The sequence below is a fragment of the Haliotis cracherodii genome, unplaced genomic scaffold, assembly GCF_022045235.1.
Source record: "Haliotis cracherodii isolate W230 unplaced genomic scaffold, xgHalCrac1.p SCAF_5, whole genome shotgun sequence".
Classification (NCBI taxonomy): Eukaryota; Metazoa; Mollusca; class Gastropoda; order Lepetellida; family Haliotidae; genus Haliotis; species Haliotis cracherodii.
In genome coordinates this window covers 36,314,216-36,338,760 of record NW_027266308.1, presented here as the reverse complement: position 1 = coordinate 36,338,760, position 24,545 = coordinate 36,314,216, and the positions used below count along the sequence as shown (strand labels likewise).

The 24,545-nt window shown below is 41.4% G+C and overlaps 1 protein-coding gene across 2 annotated transcripts in view; it reads left to right on the top strand.

Moving 5' to 3' along the window:
* LOC139442140 (uncharacterized) overlaps positions 1–24,545 on the top strand; it is a 126,592-nt gene that overhangs the window by 21,939 nt on the left and 80,108 nt on the right. Inside the window, exon 1 of one of the 2 annotated variants that reach the window (XM_071222941.1) lies at positions 18,332–19,159. The exons of the other annotated variant lie outside the window; for it this stretch is intronic. The gene's annotated coding sequence lies outside the window, so the exon portion shown is untranslated. Of the gene's footprint in view, positions 1–18,331; positions 19,160–24,545 lie in introns of those variants that run through there. 2 annotated transcript variants of the gene reach the window in all.

Here is a 24,545-nt window from a genome sequence, read left to right as displayed (position 1 = left end):
GCATATGCACACGCAGAGACTCAAATAAAACACTCACAAACTCAAACATAAATACACGGACGTGCTTGCATACACACAAACAAATGCAAACACAAACACCTAACAAAAAAACTCACATAAATAAGAACAAGCATTAACTGCGAGCACAAACACGCGCAAATTACAAACACACATTATAAACACAAACACGCACAATCACACGCACTACATCAGCATTCTGCAAATTGGATTAAATTATCTATGTCTTGTATCAACAAATAAACACATGACGGAACATTGTCACTGTCTTAATATGCCTTCACCATGAGACTGTAACTGAACACTGTCAGATTTGGAACAAAAATGAAATTAAAGTAATCTTTTATTGCGATTTAAATTGTGACCACCAGTGTTGATTGGCATTATGTTACATATGTTTAAACATGTATGTTGTGTATCGCATGTTTGCGATAACAGTGTCCGACTGGAGATTTCGTTTTTGTTCAATGCTTTATTATTGTTCAGTTTCGAAATTTGTGTCAACGCTCACTTTGGGCGTTGTTCCCCGTTAGTCTGGCTATCTCAGACAGAACACAATGCCGAGACGCCACAGGCACTATTTTTGCTCGCGGACATATCACAAGAAAGGCGTGTAAACAGGCATCTCGTCAGGGTGCTCCGGCTGGTGCGTACGAAAACACTTTGGAAGTTTCTTTGAAGAACTTTTGATTGCGACTGAGCAAAATAAAAACAAAAGCTATGTCCACGTAGATACAGAGAGCAAACTCCCCTGACGTATAATTTGCTACCGTTATGAATAATAGGATAAACTGATTGTAATAGACGCGAGTGTTTTTTTTCGGTCAAGGATGAAAAGCAACTGTTTTGCAACTGGGCTTCAGAAAATGGATGTCCTAGCCTCGCGTGATCACGAAAAACGTGCCCTAGTTTCGCGTGATCACGTCAAACGTGGCTTAGTCTCGTGAAATCACGACAAACGTGTTCTAGTCTCGTGTGATGATGACGTGTGATGTGTTAATTTAAAGTCCATTTGCTCCGAAATTCTCTCTACCCTCTCCCCCCCCCCTCTCTCTCTCTCTCTCTCACTCTCTTTCTTTCTCTCTCTCTCTCTCTCTCTCTCTCTCTCTCTCTTTCTCTCTCTCTCAAAAGGGTTTATATTGACATGCACTGTCCACATACAACATGATTTTCAACGCGAAACACATACAGGTAACAACACACATGCAAGCCCATGGCTGTACTGTCTAATGACGTCATCAGCAGTACCGTAACATGGACTCCCCGGAAGGGATCATGGGTCATTAGGCTTCCTAGTCTGTAAATACATGCTCGCTGTGGTCAACAGGCCCGAGTCTGAATGCAAGACGCCCACCTACCATGTCCCCATCTCGGCTGAATCATAGGTGAGTAGCGGGACTGTTGCCGGAACAGTTACAGTGAACGAACGCCACCAGGGCACACTCGTTAATACCATGTATTTACAACGTGGTTCGATGATCAGCCCTTCAAGAAGCTGTCGACTATCTATACGTTATGAGAAAGGGTGGGTGGTAGAGAGGGGTGAGGGGGTGAAGGAGAGGGGTACGGGGATGTTGAGGGTGAGGGATTTGTGTGTTGCCTCGCCGTCGGTTGTTTAGCAATCGTGGGAAGGGTTTATTTACACAAAGGGGGTTACTAAAATAACTAACACGAAAGATATAAGGTGAGGTGAAATGGGGTTTAACGTCGCGTCCAAGATTATTGCACTTATATAGCGACGTGCACGCACGTGTATGTGTGTGTGTGGCTGCATGTACTAGTCCGGACTGATGCCGATTTATGCCAGACAGGGTAACAACAAGTACCATCTTTTAACGTCTTTTGGTATGACGCGGCTGGGGATCGAACCCCGGACCTTCCGACCTTCCGCTCTCCGGGCGGACGCTCTACCATTAGACCACGGAGGCGGTCGTAAAGATAAACAATATTCCATAACGAAAATATGAAATTCTAATACGAACTCTGCCATGGCACCAATAATGTTCTCTGGCATCATTGCTCCTTGGTAGAATATATTCCTTGCTTCTCAGACAAAGGATTCAGGCACTGAGTTTGAAGCATGTGGTCTGGTAAAGCCTGGGTGCTCATGCTATCAACCCTCGGTCTGTTTGGTCCCAGGTCAATGACAATGTGATGACGCCTTATACGTATAGTGATATTGTCGAGGTCAACAGAAAACTCGCTTCTATTACTACCTTTTATTAAGTACCTATATTGCTCTGTCGGAATATTTTCAACCCCAGTGAATGTATCCGTCTAATTTGTATGTACAATCTAAAATAGACACGCCTGACCTGGGCGATCTTATCATAGGCTCACGATCGTCGTAACGCTAAGATCGCTTTTGGAACAATGCTCTTGGTAGACTTGCACAAAGCGATTTAAGCGGTACCACGATCGTAACTCCCATTCTCTAACATAGACTTAAGACTGTCGTAACGCTAAGATCGCTTTGTGGATCAGTGCCCAGGGCGTTCTCAGTCGTAGATTTTGTCTTTACCCTCGTATACATAGGTCTTTCATTCATGTTTGCAAACATCGCGATAAGGCTCTAGGGCCACCTTCATATAGGTTTATCAATCGTAAGGTACCGTTGAGTGGCCGAAGCCACGTGGACCACATGGCTTTAGGTGGAATTTAGCGAGATCTGGTGAGACAAATCTAACCACCGTTGAGGTTTATATCTTACAGACAGTATCTGGGAAAACCTCGTATATCCGTAGTGTTATTTGATAGCTTTCAATTCGTCCGGACTAACGGGTTTCCAGATTAACGAATCATTCGTTATCGTACATTTTACATATGAGATACCTCAATGACGTCATTGAACGCGTCCACAACATGGAATGATCGGATTCCGTTTGTTGTACTGTGGCGCTGAATTACCTCTGAAAGAATATATGATGAGAATTACCAATATCACAAGTGCCAACAGAAAACGTTATAAGTTTTGTAAAAACTTATAATTTCAAACTCCAAGCCAGTAAAGTATTCATATTGTTCATTTCAATTCCTCTGAGGGTGTAGGTCTGTTTCAACGCCGCTTTGGGCAATATTTCATTTATGACGGCGCATCAGCATTATGTATGTGGAAGGAATGCCTTAAGTGGAGAAGCGCGACGACGTCGGAGAAGCCCACGACCACAAAAAGGATGCTGAGAGACCTGAAAAGACATAACATAACACCATTCCTCCATAATTCAAGAGAGCCCCCATCACTGGAGACAATTGCATCCCAAATACATTCTTTAAGTTAAAAAAGAGACGGTCGTGGAGAAAGGAGTAGTAAATATTAAATTTAAGGGAACCAGAAACAGTTTCAATGTTTCCCCAGTGACACATAATTAGCACAGAGGGTATGAGTTGAGTTATACGGAGTCCGGTTAAACGAAATAGCGTCTTTGAAATAATGCAAAGAATCTCAATAATTTTCGTTTGTAGCGTTAAGGAATTGGCCGAGCAAGAGAGGGAAGCAAAATACGCCGAACCTGCAAGCCACATGCTCCCGATTAATATTAAGTACATGAAAGCCAGGTTATGTAAAATGTGTTACCTGCTATGGTTATAGCACGTGTCAGATAGTATGTGCACTGCGGTGTATTGAACAGAAAGTATGTACGTATAGAAGTGGTATCAGAGGTATGTGCGTACATGCACGTGTGTCTGCTTGTATTATGGTGAGCGAGTAATATGATGCGATGGAATGGAGAGACGACTTTGAGCATTACTGACGTGAAATTGTATAACTCCTCGTTTGTCAATATAAGACAATATGTAGGGACATTACATTAGCATACAGGTATACACTTATTATGTGTTTGGTATTAAATGTTCAACAATGTTTATTACAAAGGTACATCCTGCTCACTCCTAACATGTGTTGAATCTTCGCTTGTGAACGTATACATGGGTTACATTTAGCTATTAGATGAGTTTTATGCCTCTTTGATAAGTAGTTCTGTCAAATCGTTGCGTGGTAGCACTTTTTTTAAACCCACGGAAAGATCATTATCTGTGAAATCTAAGATCCCGTCACGGCCAAGAGACGCAACTGAGCCGCCCTTAACTAAATAAATGAAAAAACAAGGTTTGGTGTTTAGGTACATGCATACAGAGTGACAAAAACCTCTCCACAAAACCTCAACTTTCCAAAAATCAACTTTTCTTTTGTGTCGAACAATATTCCAGCACCTTCAGCCTTTGGTGACTAGATTTCACAACTTTTGAGAAACCATCGAGAATGCTCTTTGCACGAAGATTGCAAAGAACGCCATATGACTCTTGCTAAAAAGGTAGTTGTTTGATCAAGGTCCGGAAATCAAGGCCTCAGTAAAGCTTTCAAAATGTTTTATGATACACATGAGGAATACAGTTCCAAATTTGATACATCAGTGACAAAAGTTATGTCAAATGCAATTCCCTATTTTGACTCGTACCTTAGTTCTTCTAAATTGACTTGCCTTAGCATGTGTTTGTGACTGGTGCCATTGGTGGGGTAGCATACAGTGGATGTTTCGCGAACACCTGGTGTCATCACTATGGGTCATGATGCAGACGCAGTGATTGACTCTGCTTCAGCAGAGATGTATGATTATAGAAATTGTTTTTTGTCGCTCATTCTTGGTCCATCAAAACTACTAGATTTAAGAAAAGGGAAACTTCTCATCAAAGTACGTCTATCTAAACTTGAGGCTTTAATATTTTGGATTTATAACGTAATGTATAGGTAGGGATAATATGTGTCAAGGATCGTCAAATTAGATGTTATCAGGACGCGTTATTCAATATTTGATAAAAAAAAGAAGTGTCTGACCAAAGCGTATACGACATGATAGGACAGTACACATCCCATTTTCAGATATGCTATGTACTTGTATTATAAGTGCAAAAGTTGCACGTGATAAACAAAGGCTGGAAAAATGAAGCTTTTCATTAGAAATGTTCACCATTTTAAAATTCGAAATTTCTGCAGATTTCAGGAATCACATTTCGTACCTTAATATTTGGTACAAGAATTCACTATATGGTGTTGAGATATTTACGCGTTGAAACACAAAATGTCATTTTCTAAATAAAGGACGAAGCAAGCATCTTAAGTTGTGGTCTTTACCATTGAAGCGGTGAATGCATGATTGCACATTTGTAGATAATACTGTGAAAACTGGTACAAACAAATGGAACGTTATGATACAAAGAATGAAGACTCTCCCAGTCAAGTAAACAAGATAATGAGATGTCCTGGTAATGGCTCTTTTAAGATTTTTGCTCTGAACTGCATATCTGTATACTGAGTGAGTGAGTTGGGTTTAACGCCGTTTTGAACAATATTCCAGTTATATCACGGCGTGTCAGTTCAATGTGGGAGGAAAGCCCGAAGTAATGCAAGTATGAGGCGTTTACAACTTTGGTGAATCCACACGAGGTATGGTGCTGTGGAGCCTAGAAACATAACTGAGGCGAGCCGGGATTCGACCACAGGCTCCTGGCGTGCCCAAGGGACGCAACTCTGCACAGCGAATTACGACGCCTTCGACTGAGATGTGCGTGAAACATGGACATAATTCAGTTTATTTATTAAAGTCTTTGATGGTTATTATGCATAACTTCTAACACTGGATGCTTCTTTGGTTGATAACACAAAGCCTGACAATACCCCCTGTCCATCAGTGTTTTATAACAATGTAATGCTTCTCTGGTCATCTGGTGAAAACGCAGTGGTGCGATAATGTATAATATACCAGGCACCAAAAGAAACGGTGCATATGATTTTATCATGTATACGTACACAGTTTCTTATGGTGCCTAATATATTTTTTTTCACTCGGGTTCTAGTTGTGTCTGGTATCTGGTCGTGTCTAGTCGGGTGTTGTCGTTTGTAGTCGGGTGGTGTCGTGTCTAGTCGGGTGGTGTCGGGATGTGTCGGGTTGTTTCTGGTCGTGTCTGATCATGTCTGGTCGTATCTGGTCGTGTCTAGTATAATTTCATACCTAGGGTTGGATTTCAGTGGAAAATTGTAATCTTACAAAAAATGAATTATAGTTTCTTGTTTACGAAAATAACATATTTTGGATGATACTAGTGGTTGTATTGCAGCGTTGTCACAACGTTACTGAACGTTATGTTACAACGTAACATTCCCAAAACTTATCCATAACGTTAGGTAACGTTGTGTATTGACGTGGCATGTGGTCTGACTCTGTTACTTGAGAGACTGCGTGTCACTCACTCACTCACTCACTCACTCACTCACTCAGAGACATATAACTTTTTAAACCTGCGGTCATGTATATTGATAACAACCGTTACATTGTATAGATCTTATGACCATTATTTCAAATGAAATATTTTTAAACATCTGTTAACGAAAAAACTATATCGACACGCCTTTTGAAACGCTAACAAAACTGCTTTATCATCTCTAATACATTATTTTTCTTTACAGCATGATGAATGGATGACATTCATATGCATCATTTCTTCTTTGTTGAAGCCCCGAGACAAGTAATTGATTTCCATATGCACACATTCCAGGCTTGACATCCGTGTTGAAATTACACTCGGTCTTTATATTTTTTTTTATTATCCATTAATTAAAATCTATGGTTTAACTTTTCATTTATAATAAAATATATCACGTCACACATTGACATATGCACAACGTATGCCTAAATATGATTAACTTACTGTCACAGAAGAATGCCTTAATCGATCAGAAATATGTATTTTAAGACGCTGTACATGACTTTTGTCATTTCACGTTGTCTGGGTCAGTGTACAGTGCCGTTAAGTGCATGTAGATTCATTCAAGTCGTTGACATTAGGCGAGTATTTGATTCTTATTTGTGTATCCTGTGATAGATTTTGTCTTATTACTTAAAGAACCCCGCATTGTATATCTTATGTTAACATGTGTACTTAACACCTCCGTGGTGTAGTGGTAGAGCGTCCGCCCGGAGAGTGGAAGGTCCGGGGTTCGATCCCCGGTCGCTATATACCAAAAGACGTTAAAAGATGGTACTCTTTGTTACCCTGCCTTGCGATCGGCATTTAAAGGGCTAAAACAATGACTGGTCGGCTCGGAGTCAGTATTCTGTTAAACTGCAGCATGGTATCTCGGTGTGCTAGCACTATAAATCGGCATCAGTCCGGACAGGTACAAGCAGCCACACAAACACACACACGTGCATGCACGTCGCTATATAAGTGCAATAATTTCCCCTCACCTCACCTACTTAACACGTATTAAAAAAACATACACTGGTCACAAATCCTGCGGGTGAGCGTGACTTGATGGTGGCCGTGCTGGACAATCAGGACTCCGTCGAGTTTCTTTAAAACATCTGATGTTTGACCACCAGGTGATGTCGCCTGAGGCAAGAGACATTTTTCACCACCAAATACCGAAAGGGTACCCGATAGTTGTGAATGAAATACTCCTCGGGGAGTTGAAAATGTAAGATGTAGGGCAATGGCATGGCGCATATTAATGCTAATTTATTGTAATAATTTATTGTACTTTTACCCTCTAGTGAACCTAATACCTGATACCTATTCGGCACAAAGCATGCAATGAACCAATCAACAGCATATAGCAATGAAGATTGTATGATTGTGTTTGTGTGCGAGCGTGCGCGCACGTGTGTAATATGATCATTAACAATTTTGTTATGGTAAATATACCTTTCTCTAAAAATGGCTTTCAGTTATGTCTCATACAAGATTTACTGGCAGTGAATGTTTTGGCCAACTACCTTACACGATAATTCTGACGGTGATATGATGTATGGACATTACCTTGGTGTACAACAGAGATGGTCTGATCCGAACCTAGCTGAGTGACTTCAGGATTGGGTGATTTAACAGCTCTCCCCCAACATGTGATGGTCTGTTGAACGACACGGACAGTTTATATCATGTTTGACATTACTGTATTGTTCATGGCTCCAAACAATCTGATGTCGATTCAGAGACAAATCGTATGCCAAAAGCTTACGGTGTAGACATACCACCTGGCTATTTGTAACTATTTGTAACTACGAGTGACAACATCGTTTGAAATGAGGTGAGATGTAATCTGGTTTAAAGTTGCGTTCAAGGTTATTGCACTTATATAGCGACCTGCATGCACCCGTGTGTGTGTGTGTGTGTGTGTGTGTGTGTGTGTGTGTGTGTGTGTGTGTGTGTGTGTGTGTGTGTTTGTGTGTGTTTGTGTGTCTGCCTGTCTGTCTGTCCGTCCGTCTGTCTGTCTGTGTATGTGTCAAGACTGTGTGTTTGGTGTGGTATACAAGTCTGGACCAATGTCAGTTTTACAGAGCTAGCCCACTGGGATACCATGCTGCAATTTAATATGGATACCCAACTCGGACACATTTCTGACTGACTCTGAGCTGGCCAGTCCTTGTTATATCCCCTTAAAAGGTAACAACAAGTCTATCAACGTCTTTTGTTATGACGCGGACAAGGATCGAACCCTGACTTTTGCTCTCCTTGCCGAACATCAGTCTTAAATAACGCAGCATGCTCTGTGATATTTTCATTGAGCTTCAGGTATACGAACGTTACCCTAATCACATCTACACCCAACTCGCCGTCCGTAAGTCCCGACGCCTGGACGTCTCACTTAAGGACATGCTTCCCATCTATTGGTAAAGGTCCCGTGAAGATCCGGGGTAGAATAGGTCTTCAGCAACCCATTCTTGCCGTAAAAAGGCGACTATGCTTGTCGTAATAGGCGACTAACTAGATCGGGTGGTCAGGCTCGCTGACTTGGTGGATGCATGTCATCGTGTACCGATTGCGTGGATCGATGCTCATGATGTCAATCACTGTCAATTTACAGACCACCGTCGTATAGCAGGAATATTTCTGATTGCAGCGTTAAACCACACAGAAACAAATAAAGAAACAAACGTATATTTAAACCAGTTAACATCTGTTTTAGAAGACAAGCACTGGTTGTAGTTGCATTGCCATCAGCTTCCCATCGCTTCTTGAGTGTCTGGTATTAAATACTGGTTCTCTCTATCGTGTCAACACCGTTGTTTGACACACTCGACATTGGCCTGCCTCACCCGGACAGAACCGTTACCTCTAACTGTGTGCCAACACGTTATCTGCACATACAAGAAGAAAGTCATTTCTCTTACTGGAGACGGCGCCAAAACGCCATGTTATCATCTGTATAACGTTAAACTAACCGATCCATGTCTTCGTGCAACAAACTACATGATGGTTAGGTCTATTCTTACCTACGTAGCGGCATATACGCGATAACAAGTGACGCTGGAGATTTGATTGTGGTAAACGTTGTATCTTCATCTTCTTAATGTTTGAAGATGACGTGATTTGATATGACGTTGTTTTTGTGCATGTAGAGGCTTTGAACATCTGGAGCATTCTAGCCGTTATAGAAACAGTTTTCTTGATATATTACAAATATATCATCTTTATGATATTACCTGAATGTAGGCTTTTTTTGCAAATAACTTTGAAAAGTTTGATGATAGAGATAGGTACCTGGAATTGAAATTGTAAAATAGTGTGACTTCGTGACTGGATTATCTAAGGGAAATAACTCACTATACATATGGAATATATCAAGTCTGATTCTTTCTGAATATTCTGTTAACAATTGTGACCACCAGGAGATAAGGGACCTTATGGGTGCTGGGATACAATTGTACTGTGACGTCATAAATACGTTTGACTTCAACTTACATCAGTAAAACCGCCCTGTGCAGGGACTGTACATAAATATCTTATTTCTCTCTCGTTGGTTCATAATGTAATAAAAACATCATTTCAAAATCTTCTAGCATACAAGTCATCAGACATTATGTCTAAAAACTACAATTATTCCATAAACAGTTATAAGTCGGAATGTGGGTCCAAATGTTTGATGTCATGCATCTCTGTAATAAATAGGGGCGGTCGGGTAGCCTAGTGGTTAAAGCGTTCGCTCGTCACGCCAAGACCCAGGTGCGATTCACGACATGGGTACAATGTGTGAAGCCCATTTCTGGTGTCTCCCGCCGTGATATTGCTGGAATATTGCTAAAAGCGGCGTAAAACCAAACTCACTCATTCACTGTAATAAATATGAATTGAAGCTTGTGAAATTATTTTTACACAAAATTACACAGCCATAGATATTTTTTTACAAACTGTTGCAGGAATAAGGGATGGTTAAATAGATATAATCAAATTTCAAAACAGCTCTTTTAATTTTAATTAAATAAAAACGAACTTTGTATACTTTCTTTTGCCACTCATTTTAAAGCACGTATTTGATATACATTTGGTATATAAGAAATACAGTAAGTGAAAGATGTTTTACCAGATAAAAGATAAGAAAAATATTTTAATCATTCAACATAATGACACCGTCCACGATCGGACACGTCGTTGCAAATATGCTCGTACTTAACGGACGTGCATAACAGACGTAACAAGCGTAACCTGAGAGACTGTTTGGTCAGAACGCACATGTCTGTCCTGAAAAACGTGTCATCTCTCTGTCGTATTTACGATACAAAACCATTTAACAGGAAATCCAACCGGGATCTGTCTACACGGGTATGTGTAATAAGTGTAACCGACAGTCCGTGCCACGGTGCACGAGTATTCTGGGTAGGTCACGTGAAAGGTGGCGCTGTTTGTCTGCCTCCCGGTAGGGGGCACTGGTTAATGACAGACTTCCTGTCAGAGCTCCTGGGAACAAAAACTATGTTTTAACTTCGTGACAGGAAGCTCTGTTAATGACAAGGGGTTTGTTGAGATTAACTCAGGCGCTTATACACGTAGAGAAGCTCTCCGTGTTACTGTTGTTACAGATAAACTTAATTTATGATTGTGTCAAGTCCAGTTTACACAAAGAGATCGTTGCGTTAAGACTGTCTTAAATTCCTAGATTTGAACGTTGACGCTCGGTGATCGCAACTTTGAAACTGTCTGAAATGCACCTATTTGAACATAAACTTGCGGTGATCGTAGTGTTACGACTGTTGTAAATGCATAGGTCGGAGTGAGTGAGTGAGTATGGTTTTACGCCGCTTTTAGCAATATTCCAGCAATATCACGGCGGGGGACACCAGAAATGGGCTTCACACATTGTACCCATGTCGGGAATCAACGAGCGAACGCTTTAACCACTTGCCTACCCGACCGCCCGTATAGGTCTGAACATAGATGCACAGCGATCGAAGCGATCGATCGACTGTCCTGATCCTAAGACTTGAAAACAAACCCACGGCAATCGTAGAAGTAAGACTGTTGTAATACCTCGGCTTGAACAGAGGCGATCGTAGTGTTACGACTGACGTAAATGCGTAGATTTGAACATAGATGCACGGCGATCGTAACGATATGTGAGTGAGTGCATAGATTTGAACATAAACGAACGGTGATCGTAGTGTTAAAACTTCGTAAATGCATAAATTTGAACATAGAGGCTCGGCGATCTCAACCTTAAGACTGTCGTGATCGCTAGGCTTGAACATAGCACTAAGATCAGTTTGAGTTAATGGGGCCTGACTGTTCACGTGAGTAAAATGCGTATATACATGTATTTGCAAGAGGGGAGGGGAGGGGTCAATCATTGTACTCGGGGCTTCCAGGTGACGAGTAATTTTTATAATCTCCAGGCTATACTATCAAGGCGAGATATTAATAATTGAGGACAACGAAAACCAGTGACTGAGAGTAACGACATTAACCATTTGTTATACTGCCCGTTCGTCATACTCCAAATGTCACGGTAGATGTGCTGCCTGATCCCTTATGTGCTATACTATGCACTGGGGCTGTCCATGTTACTAGTGGCGGTGAGACGACAGAAAGTAAAGTGTGTGAGCGCGCACACAATGGAATAGACAATCCAGTGATTAACGCCGTCGGGGCAGGTTGACACTCCATCGAGCAAGTCATCTTGCCTGACCATTTAGACGCCTCTTACGACCAGCATAGTTGGCTAGAGGCAAATTCTGACCCGAAATCGTTGAGACATAGTCGTGTTTGATTATTGGAGAAAAAAAATATTTTATGTGTTTTTTAAGGCGGGGGTATTGCAATAGTTTCTTGCAGATGCGTTGGTATCATTTGTTCCAGAAAGGATGGTTAAAAAGACTAATAGATGTTGTATTTGATACAATAGTTACACATAATTTGTATCATCATTCAGAAGTGTGGCGTACCTTCTATTCTGCAGTTGTCAAAGCAGTTCGTATTCAGTAATGTTAATTATTCTGAAAGTTGACAAATCAGTATCAACATGGTGCCAGGTGAGTGTGTTCCTGCTCAGCTTACCATTATGACAATTTAAAACATGGAATTTTAAACACGGAAGAGCATAGACTTCCACACTAAAGTCTCTCTATAAAAGTGGAAGATTAACATAGGCGTAACCAAACTGGAAGAGCATAGACTTCCACACTAAAGTCTCTCTATAAAAGTGGAAGATTAACATAGGCGTAACCAAACCAGAGTACATTAGTTAGTCTGTTTCACCCCAGGTGAAGTTACAGTTCTCGTAAATATGTATCACTGTTAAATGTTGAGAGAAATTTGTACAGCAATGTTCGGGGATTTCTTAGAGCCTCTTTTTAATCAAAACGATACAATATACAAACTTCGGAGGTTGGGGTGTGTGTGTGGGGGGTTGGGGGGGGGGGGGGGTGTTGAATACATGAGCTGGTGTGTATAAGGATTCAGAGTGACAAAAAGCTCTCCACAAGACAAGAGGATGACTCCAACTTTCCAATAGTGCAATGGTGCTCTTTCTACAAAGATTTCAAAGAGCGACAGGCGGCTCTTGCTGAAAAGATGTTTGATCAGGGTTACAAGATTTCATGGCCTCAGTAAAGCGTTCAAAAAGTAAAATGGTAGACACGTGGTAGAAATTTCCAAATTTGACGCACCAATCCTCAATATGATGTCCGATGCAATTCTCTTCTCTGACTTGTACAATGTGATCCCGTGTGTGTTTTTCAGGTGAACAATTGACTTGAATTTGCATGTGTTTGTGACGGGTGCCACCGGTAGCGCAGGATACGCGCACCGTTTCGCGAAAATCAGGCATCTGTGCTATTGTATAGTGATTTAAAAACATAAATGACAAAGACTAATAAAGCACATACAATTATGTTCAAAGAATATCAACATATTAAATAATTTATCCAAGTTAGGTCATGGTTAAGTCAGTGTAGCGCAAGCGCAGCCTATCCAGGGAACCAGGTTGTCAGCCAAGTCACAAATCTTGACCACCCTAATTAATTTAACCGCAGTTACGACCACAATTAAGATGCTGAGCCTCACTTCTAACCAGGGTCTACATGGGAACACTGATATTCGTTTTCAATTTTCTTTCAGATATTAATTCTTTGAAATAATAATTAATTTCTTACATGCAGCATTATTTCCGAAGACATTTCCTCAAAGAATGTAAATGTTCCCATTGCCCTGTGGGTGACGTATTGCGCCGAGTTTGCAGATATTGCTGGAATATATAAAAAAAACTAATGAGCACCGGGAATGGGGTTCACACGTTGTACTCATCTGAAGAATCGAACTGGGAATTAGATGTGACAAGCCAAGGTTTTATCATCAGGCTACGCTACCAACCTCCATCAGCTAGGGAGGGATGAAACCTCCCCCACATTTTCCCTCTTAATTATCTAATTAGCATAATTTACATATAAAACACATTGCTTTAAAGTTAATGTTTCCCCAGAAGACAAAGATACTAATATATAATATCAAGTCTAAACAATAAACTTTCGCCTGATATATTCACCTGGGCCAAGACATTGTCAGCTGAGGTCCCTAAGGTGAACGCCGGTCGTTAACAACACTCCGTCTCTACTTATCAATGCAGTATTTTATCTGAATGTCCTAACAAATAGTTTTATACGTTTTAGATGTGATTTATCCAGAAAAATAGAAATGAACAACTGGGCTATTCTGTTTCTTAGTTACCCTTGGTATGCGATACTCCGATTTTTTTCTACTTTACGAAAATGAGGGACAGTTCATTTGTGAGTGTGTGAGTTGGGTTTAACGCCACTTTTAACAGTATTCCAGTTATATCGCGTGTCAGCTTAATGTGGGAGGAAATCGCGAAGTGATGCAGGTCTCAGACGTTTACCATTTCGGTGAAACCCACGAGCACGGGTATGGTGCTGACAAACCTAGACAAACATAATCGGGGCGTACCGGGATTCGAACCCACAATCATAGGTTTCTGGCGTGCCCAAGGGACGCAACTCTGCACAGCGAATCGCGGCGCCTTAGACGACTGGGCCACCCGTACCAACAGTTCATTTGTGTGTATGTGTGGTCGACATATTCGGGTGAAGGAGATATTAGTGTAACGTCTCGTTCAAGATTATTGCACTCATAAACCGACGTGCATGCACGTGTGTGTACATGTGCGTGCGTGTGGCTGCTTGTACTAGTCCGGGCAGATGCCGGATTATAGTGCCAGTCGGTTGACAAGTGCTCTTTAACAACCGTTATCGCCATCATCATCATAATTATTTTGAATAATGTCTTATTTCATGTTAATGATAATCACATAGCATGAGCACGTTCAGGAATGTTGTAGTAATGAATGAACCATATAGATCTCACTCATTTAACAGCCTCCGTAGTCTGGAGGTAGAGCGTCCGCCCGGAGAGCGGAAGGTCCGGAGTTCGATCCCCGACCACGTCATACCAAAAGACGTTAAAAGATGGTACTTGTTGTTACCCTGTCTGGCGCTCGGCCTTAAGGGGCTAAAACAAGGACTGGTCGGCTCGGAGTCAGTATACTGTGTCTGAATGGGGTATTCATGTTAAACTGCCGCATGGTATCTCAGTGAGCTAGCACTATAAATCGGCATCAGTCCGGACTAGTACAAGCAGCCACACACATACATACACGTGCATGCACGTCGCTATATAAGTGCAATAATCTTGGACGCGACGTTAAACCCCATTTCACCTCACCTCACTCATTTATTTAACAAATTCGTCGGTTTCCTAAGTAATTTCAAAGCATGCAAATCCTTCAAACTAAAGCCCGGTATAAGCCACATACCCATAGATATTCTTGTCTCTCTCTATGCATCTTCTTATCATTCCCAGAGTGCCAAGTCCAGCTACCCATGCTTGCCGTAAAAGGCGACTAACCGGATCAGGTGGTCAGGCTCGCAGAATTGGTTGATACATGTCATTGTATCCCAATTGCGTGGATCGATGCTCATGATGTCAATCACTGGATTGTCTTGTCCAGACTCGATTATTTACAGACCGCTGTCATATAGCCGGAATATTGCTGAGCGCGGCGTTAAACAACAAACAAACAAACAAACAAACCAAGTTGAGCTATGATCATCCGGAGCCAGCCGCCATGTTTAGTCACTGCTCGTCTTCCCAGTATTTTCCTACGTAAATAACGTAACAGGGAAGTTATTCTTGTTTACTAAAACAATATCCTGGTAACATGTGAAAGTGATTTTCCGCTTCCCCAATGTCTACAGCTCCCTGGTCCTTTTTGCAAACTAATTTCTTCTTTTTTTTTGTCTGTGCATACCACCAGATACGCTATGCCACGGATGTTCATTAGTATACACGAGATGGTTGGTGTTCTACAGTGTACATCGATATACTACACATTCAGGGCCACAGATACTAAAACACAAGAACAAAATCACCCGCAGCCCCCCTTAATTGTTGTCTCTTGTACGTGAGGCTTAAAAAACTTGTTTCTCGGGTAACAGCGCCGCGTGCCTAAATACACTCAGCAAATACCTCATACTATTTTGTATAGGTCTTCAGCAACCCATGCGTGGCGTCAGAGGCGACTGTGCTTGTCGTAAGAGGCGACTAACGGGATCGGAAGGTCAGGCTCGCTGACTTGGTTGATGTATGTCAATCACTGGATTGTCTGGTAACGGACTATTTTGTAAGAGTCGAAATTATACTCGGGTTTAACGAAATGCGGGAAGCGATGACCTGTCGCTTGACTTCCTGATGCTTAGTACAGTCAAACTGATCAACAACAGTAATATAAAAGAACCTTGTTCGTTAACTTCTTTTTGTACTATATGTCTTTAAAATTGGTATTTTGTCGTTGTAAAAAGCTAAAAACATGATTTTGATTATATTTTGAAAAAAAAAGAATTTAAGTTAGACAAAAATGAAAGTGAAAGATAGTGTTTCTACCTTTCCGGCATCCGTTGTTACTTTCTCTACTTGTATCACTGTCATGAAAACATGTCAGACAGACATTTATGTTTAATGCAGCCAAAGCTAAACTAAATCATTGAGAAGCCATTGAGTGGTTTAATTCCCCGCTCGTCACGTCGATCCGGGTTCGATTCCGAATATGCGTGTAATGTGAGAAACCCACTCATGGTGTCCCACGGTCCCATAAGACGCATGTACAGGGACGTAATACCATACTCACTCAATCCGCCTACGTTTAAGGGCAAGCGTGGGTTGCTGAAGACCTATTCTACCCGGGATCTTCACGGGTCATGTCCAGTTTAAGAGTGAGTGAGTATGGTCTAGCAATATTCCAGCAATATCACTGCGGGGGACACCAGAAATGGGCTTCACACACTTTACCCATGTCGGGAATCGAACCCGGGTCTTCGGCGTGACGACCGAACGCTTTAACCACTAGGATACCCGACCGCCCCCAGCCGACGTTGAAACATACATCGACTTACATGATTATGTAATCTAATGTAGGTCAAGGTTATTTTATCTTGATTGACCTCATTATCTCTGATGAGGATGCTAATGTGTATTTTATCACATGTAATATTCTAGAATCCTACGAGTGACATCATACAGTCAAATCGTGAGGTACCATATGAGTCTAATGTAGGTCAAGGTTATGTAATTTCGATCGACCTCATTATCTCTGATGAGGATGCTAATGTGTATTTTATCACATGTAATATTCAAGAATCATACGAGTGACATCATACAGTCAAATCGTGAGGTACCATAAGAGTCTAATGTAGGTCAAGGTTATGTAATCTCGATCGACCTCATTAACTCATGATGAGGATGCTAATGTGTATTTTATCACATGTAATATTCAAGAATCATACGAGTGACATCATAAAGTCAAATTGTGAGGTACCATAAGCGTCTAATGTAGGTCAAGGTTATATAATCTCGATCGACCTCATTAACTCATGATGAGGATGCTAATGTGTATTTTATCACATGTAATATTCTAGTATTAAACGAGTGACATCATAAAGTCAAATTGTGAGGTACCATGAGAGTCTAATGTAGGTCAAGGTTATGTAATCTCGATCGACCTCATTAACTCATGATGAGGATGCTAATGTGTATTTTATCACATGTAATATTCTAGTATTAAACGAGTGACATCATACAGTCAAATTGTGAGGTACCATAAGAGTCGAATGTAGGTCAAGGTTATGTAATCTCGATCGACCTCATTAACTCATGATGAGGATGCTAATGTGTATTTTATCACATGTAATATTCTAGTATTAAACGAGTGACATCATACAGTCAAATTGTGAGGTACCATAAGAGTCTAATGTAGGTCAAGGTTATGTAATCTCGATCGACCTCATTAACTCATGATGAGGATGCTAATGTGTATTTTATCACATGTAATATTCTAGAATCATACGAGTGACATCATACAGTCAAATCGTGAGGTACCATATGAGTCTAATGTAGGTCAAGGTTATGTAATCTCGATCGACCTCATTAACTCATGATGAGGATGCTAATGTGTATTTTATCACATGTAATATTCTAGTATTAAACGAGTGACATCATACAGTCAAATTGTGAGGTACCATAAGAGTCTAATGTAGGTCAAGGTTATGTAATCTCGATCGACCTCATTAACTCATGATGAGGATGCTAATGTGTATTTTATCACATGTAATATTCGTGTATCACTGTTGTTACTCTGACGCCCATCTATGCGCTGTCATTATGATCCAATCACTGAGCCTGGTATGTGTTCACGACACAAGATGTGTCTTGATTTTGCGTAGAGCTCTCTCAACCCGTCTTTGATTCACCTTAAAGAACAACCAGCACGTGACGTTCTGAACAGAGAAATGAACTTATTCAATCAACATGTTGATAATTCTCAAACGTTATTTGTTCCAATCTAATCGGAACGTACACCCAAACAGACCAGCACTGAGAACCGTCAAGCCTCCCTCAGAACCAAACCTCGTGCACAAATGCTCCATTATCAGATAACACCACTATATCATTGCTAGACAACTTCCAGAAGCTTCCTTATCAGAAGTTCGTCCCCGAGACCAGGACTTTATCGCAGCATTCGCCACAGCTACAAGAAACTCCAAGTAGCGTTGACGAGAGGGTGGCGAAATAGTCCCTCACAGACCCAGGCCATACCCATCGTTTACGATCCAGAGTCTATCTTGTCCCATACCTACAACCTCGCCTCCACGTGTAGAGCGCACGGGTGTAGGGTTACCGTTGTAGGTGTTGCCTTACTTGCCTGGTCGGCCTGTATGTTGTCTCAGTAGCAGTTTGGAGATGATTTCCGTGAAGTGCTGCCATATATCTCTGATAGTACAGCAAGCACGCTAGAGCTATAGAGTTTGTCTGTTTGATTACAAGCAACTGACTGGAATTGGAACTTCAGTGACTGTGAACACGATACAAAGTGGAGCTACTGTGGATGTGAACGCATCTTGTTGATGTGAACACGATATTAAGTGGAACTCTCGTGTACGTGAACATGATATATAATGGAGAACCGGTGTGTGTGAACAAGGTGGATTGTGTCTTTGACTCCAGGAACTCCGGGGATTCCTCATCCAATATCTAAGACTGTCATCACGGGTTAGATCTGTCTCAATGTGATGTCAATATCTATTCGCGTGTATACCAGTGCTAGATTCTCCGTGAGAATGTTTACACTTGTGGATTTCCCAGTGACATGTCAAAGGAGACGTCTTTGATCTGTTATCGGATTTTTATTTGGTCAGCTTCTTCTGACGAATGACCACAGTGGGCGCTTGTCCTGTGATCTCTTCTGGAGTCCCTGGTCATTCTGACAAGGTGGTCCATTTGGATTGTATTACCGTATCAAGGACGTAAGGTGAGAAAGTACATATGTACATAATACATAAGTCATCATCGATTCATGGTGAAAATATGCAAGTGGAATGTCTTATAATTATTTTTACGTCTTCCTTATGTATGTATATATTAAAATCTTTTTATAGAAACCGCGGTGAAAATAAACTCTTGCATAAATAAACCTATTACTAAATTAAATAAAATCGTTAACTGAGCGTATAAACATAAATAAATCTAATTTAAGATGAGGAAGCTACAAGTTGTATACACATCTGCACTGACTGCTCTGTTGATGTGCTGAAACCTTTTCTAATTTCTTCACGATCCAAATTCGAGGTAGCACGGTCACTCAACATTGATTACTGTGCATAATTCACAAGGGCAATTACAGTAGGACCGGGCTGTGGGGGTAATATAGAGAAACAGAGGCAAGAACACGAGCAGTGCTTGCACTTTTCATCCCCACATCGTTGTTGGCACGACATGATGTGGCTGGGATGTTGCTGGTATGCTGTCGGTGTCGTTCCTGAATGTATTCACGATAGGCTAATTAGTATTTAGCTTACAAACATACAACACGGTTTAAATTACGAGTTTTAATTATGAGAAAATATGGTTAGTGTTTAGTCATGCTACGGGTAATGGCTGTGTGTGTTTAAATTTGTGCTTCATCTGACCCAGATTTGTGTTATTTAGGAGGAATATATAGGTTCCAACTGTGCCAAGACTTGACATCTTTGTACAGGTGGCACAGCACTTTATCATCTTAATGAAAAGTTATATGGAGTTATCTCTGGTTTATTGGTTCGGAGGCTGTGTTGATGTTTATTACATGTCTTGAGTTCATACGTAATTAACTACCGAGTCAGGGTCGCTAGACGATGTTTTTTTTCTCTGATAAACCCCATGTACATGGAAATGTCAGAGTATATTGGTGTGTTGGACCTCGGTCTGGTTTGTTGACAAGTTTACGTCGTTGTTGAGGCACGACGCGTAAATGTTATCAAAATGTCGATAGGTAAGAATCTCAGATGCGCCTGCATTGCGGGTTTTTGCCGTGTTAGCTGGTTCGGCGTAAACGCTTGGATCATTGTGCGATTGTTGTCGTTGAAACAGGTGAAGCCAAGAAACACTCCAATAGCGCCAAGTGTGTAATTGCCGGATAGTTCCTACGAGCGTCCTCGAGCACGTAAATGAGGTGCATCTAATATAGGCTGTAACCGCTGAACACATCGTACCAGCTTACCCGGGTAAATAATTCTGTACGTTAATAGTTGTAGAGGTGTATCCGCCAACATATGTGATCTGAGCGTGAGAGTCGTTGTAAATATAGCGACAAAACCCTTTCCATATTCATAAGAAATCTCGATTGTACGATTCCGAGCGTGTGTGTATGAATCACTATCAAAATGTGATGATGAAAAGGTGAGCGTATCCTTCCCACCGGTTGCACCCGTCACAAACACATGCAAAGGCAAGTCAATTATTCACCTGGAAAAAAAACACGGGAACATACGGCACAAGTCAAAATTTGGAATGGCATCGGGCATCATTTTTGTCACTGATGCGTCAAATCTGGAAATATAAAATAATAATATATAGAAGATGTAAGCGTTAGATAGAAGATGTAAGCGTTAGATAGATGTAAGCAAGAGATAGGAGATGTTAGAATGAGATAGGAAATGTAAGCAAGAGATAGGAGATGTGAGTGTTGGATAGATGTAAGCGTCAGCTAGATGTAAGCGTTAGATGGGAGATGTAAGCATGAAATAGGAGATGTCAGCGTCAGATGGGAGATGTAAGCGTTTGATAGGAGATGTCAGCGTCAGATAGGAGATGTAAGCGTCAGATAGGAGATGTAAGCGTCAGATAGGAGATGTAAGCGTTAGATGGGAGATGTAAGCGTCAGATAGGAGATGTAAGCGTTACATAGGAGATGTAAGCGTTTGATAGGAGATGTAAGCGTCAGATAGGAGATGTAAGCGTCAGATAGAAGATGTAAGCGTTAGATGGGAGATGTAAGCGTTAGATAGGTGATGTAAGCATGAAATAGGAGATGTCAGCATCAGATAGGAGATGTCAGCGTCAGATAGGAGATGTAAGCGTTACATAGGAGATGTAAGCAAGGGATACACAAGGTTTGTGCCCGACACACCATACAAGCACTAATAGTGAGACACATTAGATCCTAAACCACTTACATAAGTCCGATTTAGCAGAAACGATGTATTCGTCATCAATTTGACCTTGGGCTGTTGCACTTGATTCTAGAATACACTTCGGCGAATACGCTGAAGTGGGCAGGGTTGCACAGGACGTATATGAGTGAATAAAGGAAGCACACGATTTGGACGTCGAACAAAATCAAATGCACGTGAAGCGAATTATTTCTCATACCAATGGTATGTTACAGTGTCTTAATAAATACTTTAACAAGAACAATATCAATATCCTACTATTAAGGTTAACCATGTTATGTCTTCAAAATAAAACTTTGATATGTCCTTTGTAGAGCATGGTTGGACTGTCCAGCTATAATCTTGAATATTTCAACCCCCAGTTTAACAAACATACTCAAAGCCCTGACCGAGTCATGGAGATTATGCAAATATTCTCAAGTGACAAAATCAACATGTTTTTATGCGTTATTCTCAAGTGACGGAGTCAATGCGATTATGCGAATAATCTGAAGTAAAAGCGTCAAGGCTAATATGCGAGTATTCTCAAGTGACAAAGTCAAGGCGATTATGCCAGTGTTCTCGAATAATGAATTAAAGCGATTATGCGAATTTTCTCAAGGGAAAGAATCAAAAAGATTATGCGAATATTCTTAAGTGACGGAGTCAATATGGTTGTGCAAATATTCTCAAGTGAACCAGTCAATATGATTATGCGAATATTCTCAAGTGAAAGAATCCATAACATCATGCGAATATTTTCAAGTGACGGAGCCTTGGCGATTATGCGAATATTCTCAAGTAACAAAGTCAATATGGTTATACGATTATTCTCAAGAGACGGAGTCAATGCGATTACACGACAATTCTCAAGGGAACGGGTCAATGCGATTATGCGAATATTCTCAAGTGACAAAGTCAATATGGCTATACGATTATTCTCAAAAGACGGCGTCAATGCGATTATGCGAATATTCTCAATGGCACGAGTCAATGCGATTATGGTAATGGTGCATCTTCTAGATCATACGATGTTTCTCAAAAAGCGTGGTGGCTTTAAAGCAAACTTCAGCATGTGATAAATCAGTAAATGAAGGTCGCGTGGTCCTTCTGGTATAACCGAGCTAGATATGACTTCAAAACGTTCCGAGAGAGCTCCTGGGTGAACTTTCATCAGAGCCAGTGAACGCAGGATGAACTGCATCACTAATGGCATCCGTCCATGATGGCCATGTTGGCATTCTGGAGTTGGATCACAGTGATGAGGGCAGAGTCAGTCTTGTGACATAGAAGAGAGGGAGTGTTCCTCTGCATGCCTCGAACCCCAACAGCTGGCATTGTATACCATTACGTATTGTGTGTTGCAAACAGATGTACAACGTAGAGATAAAGTCAAACACAAACAGACCTAGTCGTGGATTTAAAAACACAATCTGAAACCACAGTCAGTATTTTGAATATAACTGTACATAAATGAAGTATCAATTTGGTGAAACAAAATTATTTCTGTATCATATTAGCTACACATTTTATGAATTTGGCACCTCAATCTAAATCTAAATTTGAATATAGTTGTACTTTACCTATGTCTGTGTTCTAAAGAGATTTGTCAATAATAAACTCGAATTAATTCACAGCAGAATATTTTTATTTTCAATTTTAATACACAGAATGGAATTTAGTCCGAAATGTTATACGTAACGTGAGACGTAGTGGATCTTAACTGTAACAATCTCGCCCTTCTTGTACCAAAATATTCATGGGTGAATTTACATAGAAGTAAAAGGAAGAATGATAGGAGGGAAGGCGTGGACACCTTGCATAGAAAACATGTCGTATAATGACGCTGAATATGAAAGCTGCATGTCTGTAACCCGATAGCACTTCTATGCCCGCCATGCGGCCCAGGTTTACCGTATATTCCAACTAATTGAGAAAGGAAACACCCTATTACCGTCGTAGCTTGTTCAAGATGAAAAAGACAACGTAAACGACACGCTACACTTTCCATTAATTGCTATAGCGTGAGAGAATTACTCTTCGGCTATGTTTAATTAATTCTGCACTTCTGCAGAGGTAGCGCGGCTTGAAATACATTAATTCCCCATAAAACAGTCTACTATTGGTCGGCTACAAACATCTAGCAAGGATGCTGGTGTATCTGGCCATCTAGCTTCTGTACAAATGACTGCCTCACCTGTGCTGGGCTAGATAACACTCTGGAACACTGGAGCGTGGGTAATTGGCCACCGTCTCGAGGCTTCTATTGTTCTACTGTGAGTATTTGGGCTCCAACTGGTTCATTTCATAGTTATAGGCTTCGTGTTGGTGAGTGACTCGCTTCATGTTTAATGTAACGTGGAGGTGAGGAGATGACGTAGACGTAGGGATGGTGGGTGCATGTGATGGATGGCTGGGTTAGATAGGTGATGGTAGGTGCATGTGATGGATGAATGGGTTAGATCCGTGATGGTGGGTGCATGTGATGGATGGCTGTGTTAGATCGGTGATGGTGGTTGCATGTGATGGATGAATGGGTTAGATCCGTTATGGTGGGTGCATGTGATGGATGGCTGGGTTAGATCGGTGATGGCAGGTGCATGTGATGGATGACTGGGTTAGATCCGTTATGGTGGGTGCATGTGATGGATGGCTGGGTTAGATCGGTGATGGTGGGTGCATGTGATGAATGGCTGGGTTAGATCGGTGATGGTGGTTGCATGTGATGGATGAATGGGTTAGATCCGTTATGGTGGGTGCATGTGATGGATGGCTGGGTTAGATCGGTGATGGCAGGTGCATGTGATGGATGGCTGGGTTAGATAGGTGATGGTAGGTGCATGTGATGGATGGCTGGGTTAGATCGGTGATGGTGGGTGCATGTGATGGATGGCTGGGTTAGATAGGTGATGGTAGGTGCATGTGATGGGTGGTTTGGTAAGATCAGTGTTTCATTGGATGATTGGGATAGATTTGGGTGGGTTGATGGATTGGATCCAGATATTGTGGGTGGGTAATGGTTAGGTGGATCCAGTGGCGGATGGATGAGTAGAGTCAAGTGATGGCTCGGTGGGTGAATGTCTGGGACCCTTTGATAAGTGGGTGGTTGGTAGTGGATAGTTGTGTTAGACCTTGTGTCCAGGTGGTGGGTGGTGGATAGAGGAGTTCGAGCCAGTGACGGCTGGATGCCTGGGTTGAGCCCTGTAATAAGTGTGTGGTGGATGGCGG